At 35.7% G+C, this 13,200-nt stretch overlaps 1 protein-coding gene across 2 annotated transcripts in view; it reads right to left on the reverse strand.

Moving 5' to 3' along the window:
• Window positions 1-13,200, reverse strand: part of CACNA2D1 (calcium voltage-gated channel auxiliary subunit alpha2delta 1) — a 347,921-nt gene that overhangs the window by 52,327 nt on the left and 282,394 nt on the right. The gene's annotated exons all lie outside the window — the stretch shown is intronic.

Here is a 13,200-nt window from a genome sequence, read left to right on the forward strand (position 1 = left end):
ACACAATGGTATTCTAATCTATCTCAGCAACTGTAAGGAGTTATGGCTTCAGCAAAATCTCTCCAAGTTTTGGACTGAAAACAGACTTTTCAGCTGAAATGGTTTTCCCTGCAAATTTTCTGATTTGAATGAGAAAAATTTAAACCCCAAACCTGGTATTGATTTAAAAATATTAAAAATCTTACCAGACAGACAGAAAAATTATAAATACTATTTTTAGCTTCTAGACAAATATGTTGCTCTAAATTTGAGTGTTTCTGTTAAAAGGTATCTCTTTCTTTATGGACCACTTAAATGTATGAATATGAAATCAGAATGAAAATCCCTTTCTATGGATTTGATGCTTCAAATTAAAATATACTACAATTAATTTGCATGCAGACTGTAAGTAATAAGGCAATGTTTTCGTTAAATAATACACTCAAAAATTGCAGAGACTCCTTGTAAACTACTGATCATTGCTAAGTTTGTTCAAGACTATTTATAGAATTTTTCACCACATTATTTAGCATGTACAATTAGTACCCAAATCTTCTCTTCCCAAATAGGCAAAAAAAAATTGTGTGACATAATCAGAGCGGGAGTATTAACCAAGAGCTGTAGGAATGGCTTCACATCATCCATCAGCAGGTAGCAAATGGTGAAACTTTATTAGTGCTGACCCCTATATGCAAGAAGGGCAAACAAAGCTTTGTGCTGGATGCCATTCTTAATTAGCAATATGGTTTGATTTCTTTATCCATACAACCCCTTTGTTTTTCAGTAAAAGGAAAACTAAAGCACCTACTCTGCTGCACTGAACATTGATTGAAGTGCTTGCTTTGTTGTTTAAGACTAGTTCATATAGGGTCATTCCCCACTAATACGTCAGGCCAATTACATTTCTGGTTACACAGACAGGTATAGGAATGACTATGCCTGCATGATGGTAATTTTTTTTTCCTCATAGTTCATCTAGATAAAGAGAGATGAAAAATACCTTCTATTACCCTGAAAATATCAGTATTGGCAATGCAAAAACTACTTCACCTGGCATGTTTACATCTCATTTATTAATACTGTACCACATTTGCCATCCCCCTTTTATTCTTGACATCTTTTAAAAAAATAACAGCTATAATTCTTCTAATAGATCTTTCTCCTACTTAATTAACACCTACTTTGTTTATCTGACTATCACCATGTAATTTTATATTGGCACCTCTCAGCTCACAAGGTCCCTGCCTACTATATTCCTGTTCTCTTTGAATTCACACTGCTCCAAGTTCATTGTCCACTGAACATTTGATTCAGAATAGACTCTTCTCAAAAACTATGGAAAAACCCCACTGATGGTCACTAATTAGATACTTGAGAGACCTGATGTTCCTTTTGGATTAAAAGCTACCAAGTCATGTGGGCTCTCTTGTGTGTGTAGAAAACACATGAGTCAATTAGACTGGACTGTCTAGCATTTGATCTCAAATGTAAAAATGAAACACTGAGTTGGATTCAAGTTGCGAAATGCTGTGTAATTTAGGGAAAAACAGCAGTGTGTTAAATCTGCAACAAATCTATAAAGAATTTAGAATTTAAATTATTGACAACAAGCAGGAGACAATATATCTGATTTACTGTTCCTTGGATAATTAACAAAGATAAAGAACTGCAATGAAAATTGGAGATTTTAATTGTTGGTTTGGCAAGAGGGTGGGATATTCAAAAGAGTATTCTTTTTCCTATTGCCTCATCTGGAATTGAGTTGGATGACAGACCAGCTGGAAAAATGAGTCAGCAAGTCAAATTAAACAAGCCAATTTTAGGGAGAAAAAAAAAAAAAAAAATTCTGTGCTACATTTTTTGTGACAGGACCCAGAGTCAGTCAAAGTAAATAATGAATGTATTTGTCTATGTGTTTTCCTTATAGACATCACTCCAAAGAACAAAATAGGCTATTGAATTAAAGAAAAGAAAAGAAAAGAAAAGAAAAGAAAAGAAAAGAAAAGAAAAGAAAAGAAAAGAAAAGAAAAGAAAAGAAAAGAAAAGAAAAGAAAGAAAGGAGAGGAGAGGAGAGGAGAGGAGAGGAGAGGAGAGGAGAGGAGAGGAGAGGAGAGGAGAGGAGAGGAGAGGAGAGGAGAGGAGAGGAGAGGAGAAGAGAAGAGAAGAGAAGAGAAGAGAAGAGAAGAGAAGAGAAGAGAAGAGAAGAGAAGAGAAGAGAAGAGAAGAGAAGAGAAGAGAAGAGAAGAGAAGAAAAGAAAAGAAAAGAAAAGAAAAGAAAAGAAAAGAAAAGAAAAGAAAAGAAAAGAAAAGAAAAGAAAAGAAAAGAAAAGAAAAGAAAAGAAAAGAAAAGAAAAGAGTCCACCAAACATTTAATTACTTTTAATAGGGAATTTACAACTAAGAATACTTTAAGCAACTAGATCAGACACAATGGGTATGAGCACCTCTCCCTTTGCCTGTCCTTTAAGCTTGGTTTCAACCAACTAAGTGGGCTTCTGAGTTGAAGCAAACTGCCAAGTAGTCTTTGATCTGCAGAAATTGCTTTCCATCACCACTGAGGCCTGGTTATTGCTTCTCTCTGCCTCTCTTGGGTTCAGTGTAAACTGCAGCTCCTGGGTGGTTTTGCCATGTTCCTCTCCACCACCCTCAGTAGAGGATGGACATTTGTGTTCCCCAACCCATTTCCTTGGGAAAGGGCAACCTTGCCTCCAGGCAGATCTATTTATTCTCTTCATAAAGAAACATAACTTCCAAGGCAGTAAAAACTAATGGAAAAATAAGATAAACAAATAGGAGCTGTCATGCTTTCTGATTTGCAATGGAACTATTCAAAGTAAAATTCTTCTAGAAAACTTCAACCCTTAGAATTGAGAAGAACTAGAGATGGGCACCAGCCTGCCCTACCAGACCATCCAGACACTGTCCTGAAATTTTTCTGAAATATAAAAGTCCTAGCTTTTAGCAAGGGAGTTATAAAACTAATTTTCTGAATTTCCCTCATTGAGATTAACCTTAGGGAGAAAAAAAAAGTATTTGTTATAATAATTTACAGTATATAGTAGAGGAATATACTAATTGGCAACAAAACTGAGTGGCACAGGCTGCCCAGTGAGGTTGTAAATCTATCTTCTTGGAGGTTTTAAACACCAGACTGGACATGGCCCTGAGCAACCTGGCCTGATTGTAGACCTGATATTGAACCAGAGACCTCTTCAAGTCACTTGCAACCCGGCTTATCCTAGGAACCTGTGAAGGACATCAAAGGAATACATGCAAAACTCCAACTCCTAAACAGAGCAGTGACAGATAGAAAAGAATTCTACAAAATCCAGAGGAAGAATTACTTTATCGAAGAAAATATAATTGGATACTTATAAAATTAATTTGCTATTTATTTCTATTTCTTTCTGGTGGAATAAGATCATAAGCACTAAGGTGAGTAAAAAAGATTTTGACTGCTACAGATTTTTTGGGACAATGGCACTCAAGAGATTTGTGGTGAAGACAGAAACGAAGAGGTACCTATGAAAAAGGCTGCTTTCCCTACAGATCCCATTTGCTTTTTACATATTTTATTTCTTCATTTTGCTATTGGAATAACATTAAGAAAGATTAAATTAGATGCTTCCTTTGGGTATACCATGTTATGAGTATTACAAAAAATTAAGACTTGACTGAAGTTAATTCAAAGGGGTAATTAAAAACAAAGCACTTGCTGTTTAGGCTACTGCCTATATGTGTAGACAATGGAGAATCCTTGAATCACTGAATGTTTTTGTTGGAAGAAAAATTAAAGATCATCTCATTCCAACTCCCCTGTAAGGTCTAAAAGCAGTGCAATCATTCTGCACGCCCCTCAGAGTGGAAGAAATGCACATTTTTTGACAGATAAATTATTTGTCCTGAATTCTGTGCTGCTGGAATGAGAAGATCTCAATAACAATTTTGGTGCATCTCTTAATTTCTCTGTTTAAGAAAAGATTAACTGACTTTTGGAGATATATATGTCTGTTCTACCAGATACCAAGAGAGCTATACAATTAATCCATTCAATTGGATGCAGGCAAGATGAATCCTGTCATTTTATGTCTAGCATATAAAGAGTGCATTTTTCTGTACCACTAAATAAACAAACTGACTATGACCACAAACGGAGCTCATCAAGTCATTCAACTTTGTTTTTCATGATGACAGTAAGATTTCAGAACATTTTACTCTGGCCTTTATAACTGCAGGTAAAGATTCACATTTTTTTTACTATACAACAAGAAAAGCTGTGATAAAGGGCAATAAATAATTCAGTAACTCCAGCATGATCCAGGAAATTATGTTTCCCAGTAATGGGTTTACAGATTATCAGTTATGAGGAAAAATCATTAGCAGTTTATATATATTAGGTACACTTCTGAAATAAAAGTACAACATAAGAAGCCTATCATTCTGAATAAAATCATAAAACTGCTCTTCCATTTTCCATTATGCATTCTGTCTTCTAAATCCCTTGTAAGTATAGCTTGTAAATCACTTAGTCATTTTTGTGTTTTGTGCCATAGGCCAGGGAGATGTTATGTAGTTTTTAAGCTGCCACAGGTAAAACTGTGAATGCATTTTTTCCTTACATTTTTACAACTGTGGACAGAAATATGAAGATGATTTTGGATTCTGATGTGAGTTAACTGAGAACAGAAGTCATTTATGACTGATCTGAACTAAGAACAGAACTTCAGAGGGCAATCTGAAAACACAATATCCTAATTAGGAAACCACCTAGGATTGGCCAATAGGATACACCAAATAGAGAGAGTCCCCTAAATTCTGGCTAATAATCTGTCATGCTGAACTTCTCAGTTCAGGGTATCCAGGGACACAGTCCTGAACCATTTAGGTTAGAGCTGTAAATGTAAAGTAATTTTTTTTTGTTGGTTTTTTTTTTTTTTTTTTTTTTTTTCTCGTACAAGAGAAATAGAAGTTCTGAGTTTAACACCAGGGGCAAGACTCACAACTGGGCTAGAGCACAGTTTTGGGATCTCTTAAGACATCTTTTATGTATTACATAAAATGAGACATAACCCATTTTCCTTCTCAGGCCATGAGGGAAGTGGCTCAGTGCAGCTCACATCTCAATGGCTGCACCACGGGCCACCCTCCCTCCCTGCCTGCCCCATCTCAGGTCATCTCACTGTGGAATTTTTTGGGAATAAGCGCTAGCTGATGCTGTCACTGAACTGAACACTGACATTGCTAAAAGAGTTGACTGCCAGAGGCCAGGAGCCATTCTGTTGGTCTGTTAACGACTGCAGCTACGGACACCTGGACACTTCTGCAGCCTGGCCCTGGCCCTGGCCTGTTTACTAGTATGGACAGAGCTGTCTGGTTCACTCCTGCAAGGAAGGCTGCTTTTCTTGTGACAGAGCCCTCAGGCCCAGCTTTTCAAAATGACTGGGACAGTGGTGCCACTAAACTGATACACAGAGTTCAGTGCTCGCACAAAAGAGGGATGAGTTCATGAGTCTCAGCTTGAGCAATTCGTAACTTCCCTGGCTTTGAATGCCAGGCTCAAGAAAGTTCAGAAGTTGGAGATTCAGGCTTCTGTATGTAACTGTCAGGCTGCTGATGCATTTTGACATTAAGAGCAGTCAGGAAAAAGAAACAGAGATGACCTAAGCAGTAGGATATGACACCTAGTCAGGTGCCAAAGTTCTGAAGTTTGAAAGGTCTAGAACTCTGAAAGTGGAATTCAAAATTTAATGTCAAATGAGAAAATAAAAATAATGGCATCATACACCAGTAGATATATATCAAGTTATATTTTTGACAATTATGACTAAATTAAGATCTTTTCCTTGCTGTGGGTACTCTCCAAATATATGTTTAGACGTGGGGTAGCTGGGAAGAAAAACCCACATGAGAAACAACAACAAGAAGAATTTCGCTCTCAAATATTTAAATGCAAAGATAATTGCAGGCTGGACATCTTTGAATTTATAGACATGAAGAAAGTATAAGTTCATAGAGTTTGAAAATCTATTTGGTGTGTCCATAAGTGACCCTCTATATTCTGATTTAGCAAGGCATATAACTATGCAAGTGTCCTTTGAAACCAAAGGAAAAATCTTTAAACTGAGGCATGTGTTTAAAGAAAAATAGAGCAGGTCCTTGGAAATACTATTTTAGACATTCATCCACAACAAATGATTTCTTCCAAGCTTTCCATGTGTATTTGCAGTCTTCCCTATCATTAATATCTTTCATTCACTACAATTAAACCTCAAACTTTAAACTGCAATGCTAGCTTATTAATTCATAGTCTAATTATAGTCTGTGTAATTATAGCCTAATAACAAAAAGAAATAATGACACTCTAAAAATCAGCTCACATTACAATCTAATGCTAACCCTCCTTCTATCTTAAAATAAAAATTACACTTATTGCGTATTAGGAGATTATTGGAAAATCTCACTTTCTTTGAATATATTTGGATATACATCAGCATATATCTATACTGTTAATATGGACCATTTAATGGTGTTAACATATTGAGAAAATAGGATCAAGAACACTGATGCATGGTGTAGTTGTAAGCAATTATTCTAGGAAAGGAATTAAAAACTGAGAATTATACCTGGACATGTAACATATGCATAGATTGAAAGGTACATGTAATCCATGAACTATGTTTTGCTAACTGCAAAGTGTTTCAAAAATGATAGAAGGAGGTTTTTTTTTTTGGTTTTTTTTGGTTTGGTTTTTTTTTTATCAGCTTGTTTCATTCCCTCACAAAGAAAACATATCTACATGAAAATGGGGATATTTTCTACTGCAGACTAATGGTCAAAACACCATTGTAATTATACTGAAAAATTTCAGAACTAGTGTTCTCACAGAACTAAAAACAATATACTAATTCAGTCCAACTCTCCTACAACTTCTTAGTGCCACCTTGTGGAACCACAGCACCTCATTCCTTACTCACAGAAGGGCTGCATGTGGTGCCCCCTCCTCTGTTGCCACACAGCTGCAAGAATGAAACTGTAAATTCCCTACTGACACCTGCTAATCTACCCCTGCTAAACTGATCCTAATTAGATAGAACGGACCACTGATAACGTGATTCTTTAATTCTTTACCTAGTTTAGACAGAATCTTTGATGTATCACAGGAGTACAAGCACAGTTTCATATTCTCACAGTAACTCAGTGCTGGACTATTACATCATGACAAGGAGACAGTGTTCTCTGTACTGCACAGTCTCATCAAGTAAAATGAAGTTTTTGATCTCAACATTTTCTGTGTGTGAGTATAAATCATCTGTTTTATTAGCTTTGTGTAACACATTGCTTAAGAACAGCAATAAGAAAGAGAAAGGCTGTATTCCCAAAACCACCAGAAGACCTCACATTGATGTGCTTGAATTTTATGTTTGAGAGTCTACTGGCCTATGTCAGCCTTGCCAAAAAGTGGGATTTGGTCCACTCTCCAGAGCAGCTCTGTCAGCAGAGCCCACATGCATGTACAGAAGTTCAAGCATTACTCCTTCCCTCTTCCTGTTTTTTTGGTGTCACAGGTGCAGTCCCAGCACTTTGTCTGGGAGTGTGACAGCTGGCACAGGCCAAAAACCTCTCAGATTTAACTCAGTTAAACCTATGAAATATGAATAATTGTGGTTTTAGATCTAGCTCAGAGGCTGTGGACACACTGGTTGCTTCTCCCAGGATTTCCACCAGAAGGACTGTCTTCATCACCCCACCCCACCCCAACTCGGAAATCTGTGTAACGCACTCAGGTGCATTGGGTGATTTTCTAGATCCTCATCTTGCCTCCCAAATTTCAGATAAAGAACACATTAGCATCTTTTTAACAATTCATCTGTTGAATGTTTTACTTTGACTACCCATGTTCTATTTACTCAGTTTATCTATTTGCTTCTTTGGGGAAATTTCCCCTGTTGAAATGAAAAAAAATTAAATTCCTCCTTTCCTTAAGCAGTGTCTCCCTGACACTCATCATTTAGCATCCTCTGAAGAAAACAGTTTTTTTCTGAGAATTCCTTGTAAATTTGGTGGTCCATATCAGAAACCAGACAAGGGAGTTGACAAAGTAATTCCCACTGTACTCTGGATTAAAAGAATTTTAGGCATTTCTTTGATAGTCAAAACAACATTTGGAGGCAGCTGAGCAGCTGGAAAGGACTGGATTAATTAGAGAGATATTTACGGTTCATATTGTGACACTAAACCCTCTTTTCTTTTTTTTTCATTGTCCTTGTAAATCCCAGGGAAGAAGTATTACAAATATCATCCAAGTATTTAAAGGAATATTTCAATGTCCCATTCCAAGTACTAATTTTAATCACGTACTCTTTTTCTTTCCCACACAAACAGTCTTGTATATTTTCTTCCTCAATTTTTTGCTCCCATTTACTCCATTTCTTGTACAGCATGGAAAAGTGACTGAATCTTCACAGTTGAAAATGCCAAACAGTTGTACTAGAGGAGGGAAAAGAGTAGGTGGGAAAAGGAAGGATCCTCAGAAACCCTTATTTCCAGCAGAATCCATTTACAGGAAGTTTCCCTCTCTGGAATTACCAATTACACAAATTTCATGTCTAACTTTATAATTGGCTGATGCTCACAGGAACAGTAACTTAATGCTGGACATTACATAATGACGAGGAGATGGTGTTCTCTGTACTACACAGTCTCCTTAAGTAAAATGAAGTTTTCGATCTCAACATTTTCATTTTTAGAATGAAAATTCTAAACAAAAATTATTCAGCGAGCTTTAGAAAAGGTGTGCCACTCAAAAAGGTGAGGGTACTTTGTCCATGCTCACATGCTGCTTCTTGAAGACTCACCTGGGAACAGAATGGTACCTTAGAAGAGGCAGATTAAAGGATGAAAATGCTGCAAGTTTTCCTTTTCTAGGTGGAAAAAACATAACTGCTACTGATGGAAATGGAGCAGTGCCAGCTGGGGCTGTGCTGAGGACAGCCTGACCTTGCCTCTGCTTTCAGGTTGGTGCCATTAGTGACACAAGCAGGCGGTGACGACGCCGCCTGTCAGCAGCTGCCAAGTGCCTGAGCAGGGCTGAGAGAGAGAGAATTCTGTGCATTCATGGAATAGAGAATGTCCTTCACAGCCAATGATGCATTCAAGCAGTTCATGCCATCCACTCGTACTTCTTGCCAAACTGCACCTGAAATCTCAGGGCTGTCTAGGAGAAGCATTGAATATGTACAGACAGCTGCCACCTATCCCATGGGCTGTTCAGGATAAAGATAAATTTAATCATGACACAGGTCACTCGTGTGCTGAATGATATGCATTTTTGTTTCTTTTCTAATCAGCTAAATAAATTAAATTTTCAGAAAGAAGATACAAGTGATTTTCTCCCGCAATCCACAGGTAAAACAACCTTGAGAGGTGGGATGTCTATAGACTTACTACATTGAACAGTTTGTACCAGAATATTCTTAGTAAATTTAGATCTAAATTTTGCATTCCTAATGGCTGAAAGAGAAGAGCAGAGAAAATGTACTCTAATAAATCATACTTTATGTGACAAGGGGTAAGCCATTTCTCAGTCTATAACGTGATATAAATGGATTTTAATGATTATTGACAAAGTTGTTTTTTTTTTTTGATAAAGAAACAAGGAAAAAAGAGGTCTTCAGCCATAATTATAAATATGCTTCTTACAGAGAAATTTATTATAGACAGAACTTTGCCTTAGAGAGTTTGTCTTTGTTTTTTCTTTTCAGATGAAATAGCATCCACAGACTAAGTTTGCAATGAAAAGCATTGAGAGTTTTTTTTCCTGTCTACACGTAGGATCGAGAGTACAGTATTGTCAGAAGGCATTATACGATTCAGAGTAAAAAAGGATTTAAAAATAAAACAAATACTTCCTTGTAAAAAAAAATCCATATAAATAAATTCAGAATTATTTTTAAAAATACATTTGCAGCTGGGACTACAGGTTCTGTGGTCATTCTGGTTTAGATGTTTTTTTTGCATGTGCTTTATGATGAGATTATGAAGGACAGAATTCTCATCTAAGCCACAGTAAACACTGACTATATCACTTTGAATTTGATACAAAGCTAACACCCATTTGAGTCAGCTGAAATTACTGACTTGAAACAGAAGTTGAATATAAAAACAGAGAAAAGAAGATACATAATAGGATAGGAATTCAGACTTCATATAGGAGCTGATGCTCTTCTGAAAAAATAGAGAATTTTTTTTAGCTTTTTTCACTATTTTTTAGGACAAAACCCTACAAAAATGTTTGTGAAAACCTCAAAATAATTAGAAGTCCATACTTCCCTCACCATGCAAATACAAGATCACAAAGTCAGTTTCTTATTCTTCTATTAAAGACAACCAGTTCTTATAGCACATTCAATTCTCCATATTAAATTCTATCCTGTACCATGAAAAAGATTTGAGAATGTAACTATGACTTCCTGGAGGTATGACAGAGCAGATTTTAGCCTTTTCTTTGAGACTAATCAGAATTCTGAATCCAAGTCACTTTCTAAGCAGAGATCAGGGTATTTTCTATTTACCAGCATACTCATTCCCTACTTGTAAGATGACTTTTACCCTTGCTTTTTTTTCAAAATAAAGGATGTTTTAGAAAATTATCTTCTAAGTGACATTTAGTAGTTCTTACTCTAGATAAGACTTCTCAAACAGAGCTCCTCCATCTCATATGCTGATGTTCTCTCCTAAAAAGCAACCCCTCCTTACAACATCTGCATCAATCTTTAATACTCTACATTGAAGTTGCACAAGGTTTCTGCTTCCCTGGGTGAAATGTGCAGTGAAATGTGCACCTGCACTTGCACTCAAACTTCTCATCTCACATCCCTTTCCTCTCTTATGCTTCTTGCATATATAAGCAAATACTTCTTGCTATCCAAATGGATTGTAACTTTATTTTTTTTTTTTGTAATTTTCATTTCCTTCTTTACCTGTCATCTGTTTAGGCTGCTGCATGAATTCAGCTTGTGCTTCTTTCAGCTGTTCCCTAATTCTCTTGCCCCCTAAAGAGATTCCTACTCTGTACTTTCCCTCTTGGAGCCTAGCTATAAACTCTTCTTTCTGTCCATTTTTTCCACCTGCGCCACCTTAGTTATACTGTATATTCTATTAAGTGGGCAAATTCTGCAGTTTCTTCCCAGAAAGTTGCATTTTTAAACCAATGTTGTCAAGTTAACCTTTGGAAAACTCTAGACTCAGTGATCATATACAAATGTCAGAATTGTATCAGAATGGGCAATTTTACATAAAAGCACCTCTAAATCTTCATAATAATATTTATGGGCTTTTTTCTTGCATCATTTTTGGCTTCCCTATCTGCAGAAAACAATTCTTAATTTTTAAATTTTCTTCACTCTTTGCATTTTTAAATTAAGGGGAAATGTGAGCCTCTCTAATGTGGCCCTTACAGTAAAACAACTTAGAACTTCTCTGTCTCTGTTCTGTGTAACTGGCTCATCACAGTCAGTTTTATTTTATTGAACTTCCCCTAATAAACAACAGAAGCATAGAAAAACTATTTAAAACTTTAAATATATAAGGTGATACAGATAAAACTTATAATGTGAGACATAATTACTGAATATCTTCCAGCAGGTTAGGAAAATATCTTATTCTAAAAGATGCCAAGAACAGTTAATTTATATATGAATTTTAAGGCAGAATTATCTGTAAATCTAAGCAAAAGAAAATACTTTGAGTGCAAGATCAAGAAGTTATTTTTATTACAAGGAAAAGAAGGTTTCATAGCAGTAAAAAAGGATAATAGACCAACTCCAACAAACAGAGAGAATTAGCTAGCTGAATGAGTAATGTAGGAAGATAATCTAAAGAATGAAGGATTAAAAGAAAAATGGCAATTCAAGAAGAAAACATTAGGTATACAAGAAAAAAACAGCTGAATGTAATGTAGGATTAAAAAGATTTGGAAAATCAAGCACAGATACTGAGAATTAAGATGAACTGTTAAAAAGAAAAATCCAACCAAAAATCCCGAAACATCTAGGGAGAAAAGATTCAGAATAATACAAAAAACCATGGTAATATAATATATGGTAATATAACACAGTTCCAAAATGGTAATTTATGCTCTATGATATGCTTACCCAAATGCTGACATGCATTAAAAAAAAAAAAAAAAAAAAAAAAATATATATATATATATATATATATATATATATATAAATGCTCTGCTGTCTTGATACCATCTAAGTTTCTCTCATTGTTCAAGAGTGACAACGTGCCTTTGTACACAAAAAGGGTGTAAAGAATAAAGAATGAATATAATCTAAGATACCCATTTGGTGAATCTGAAAGAAATGAGCTTGTTTAGTTGAAAAGACAAGAGCTGGATAACAAACTTGGATGAAAGTTTCAACATAGAAATTGTTTTCTAAAATGGAGGGGATATTATTATGATAAAAATTAGTTCTTATTAAAGAATAGAAAGTAAAATGAAAATAAAAAAAGAAACCCTAAATCCTCTAAGCCTACTTTGTCTTAAGGAAATCCAGGAAAGCTTTCTAAACAGGTAGCTGTTGAAAGAGAAGAATGTGAATAACTAAGGAAGCTGTGGAACAGGATACTTTAAAGAAGAGGTTATATAAACATCAAGGTGAGTTATTAAAAGGCCCATTGCAGAAAGTCCCAGATCTCCAATTCCTGAATTACAGAAGAACCTAATCAAATCACAGGGCATTTCACAGAAATTGCAAATTCACAGGAATGAATGCACAGATAATATATGGGGAGGCTGAGACAGGACCCTCTGATGTCTAGCCTCAACCAGCTATGCCATATGTAGCGTTTTGTTTGCATAAATAAGCAAAATGCAATCTGACTCTCTTGCATTTGTCCCAAAACAAACATAATGTGCTTTCTATATTAACTGATATTCTATCCTTGTTCCCTTGATTAATCATTTTATGCCATCTGCAGCATGAACCTCAATGTGATGCACTGAATCAATTGCTATTACTACAGTGTTTGGAATTAAAGATCGACAAAAATAGAAGTATCAAATAGCCTCCTCCATGCCAAATTTGAAGAAAACGAGCTGCCAGTTGGGCTTTATGTAACAGATACACATGATTTTAATAAAACTGATAAGGTTACTTTTCAACAAAGCTATATTAAAACTTTCATTAGTCTTCTGCAGTTCTCAACACCTCTACG

This window comes from Lonchura striata, chromosome 5 (assembly GCF_046129695.1).
Source record: "Lonchura striata isolate bLonStr1 chromosome 5, bLonStr1.mat, whole genome shotgun sequence".
Classification (NCBI taxonomy): domain Eukaryota; kingdom Metazoa; phylum Chordata; class Aves; order Passeriformes; family Estrildidae; genus Lonchura; species Lonchura striata.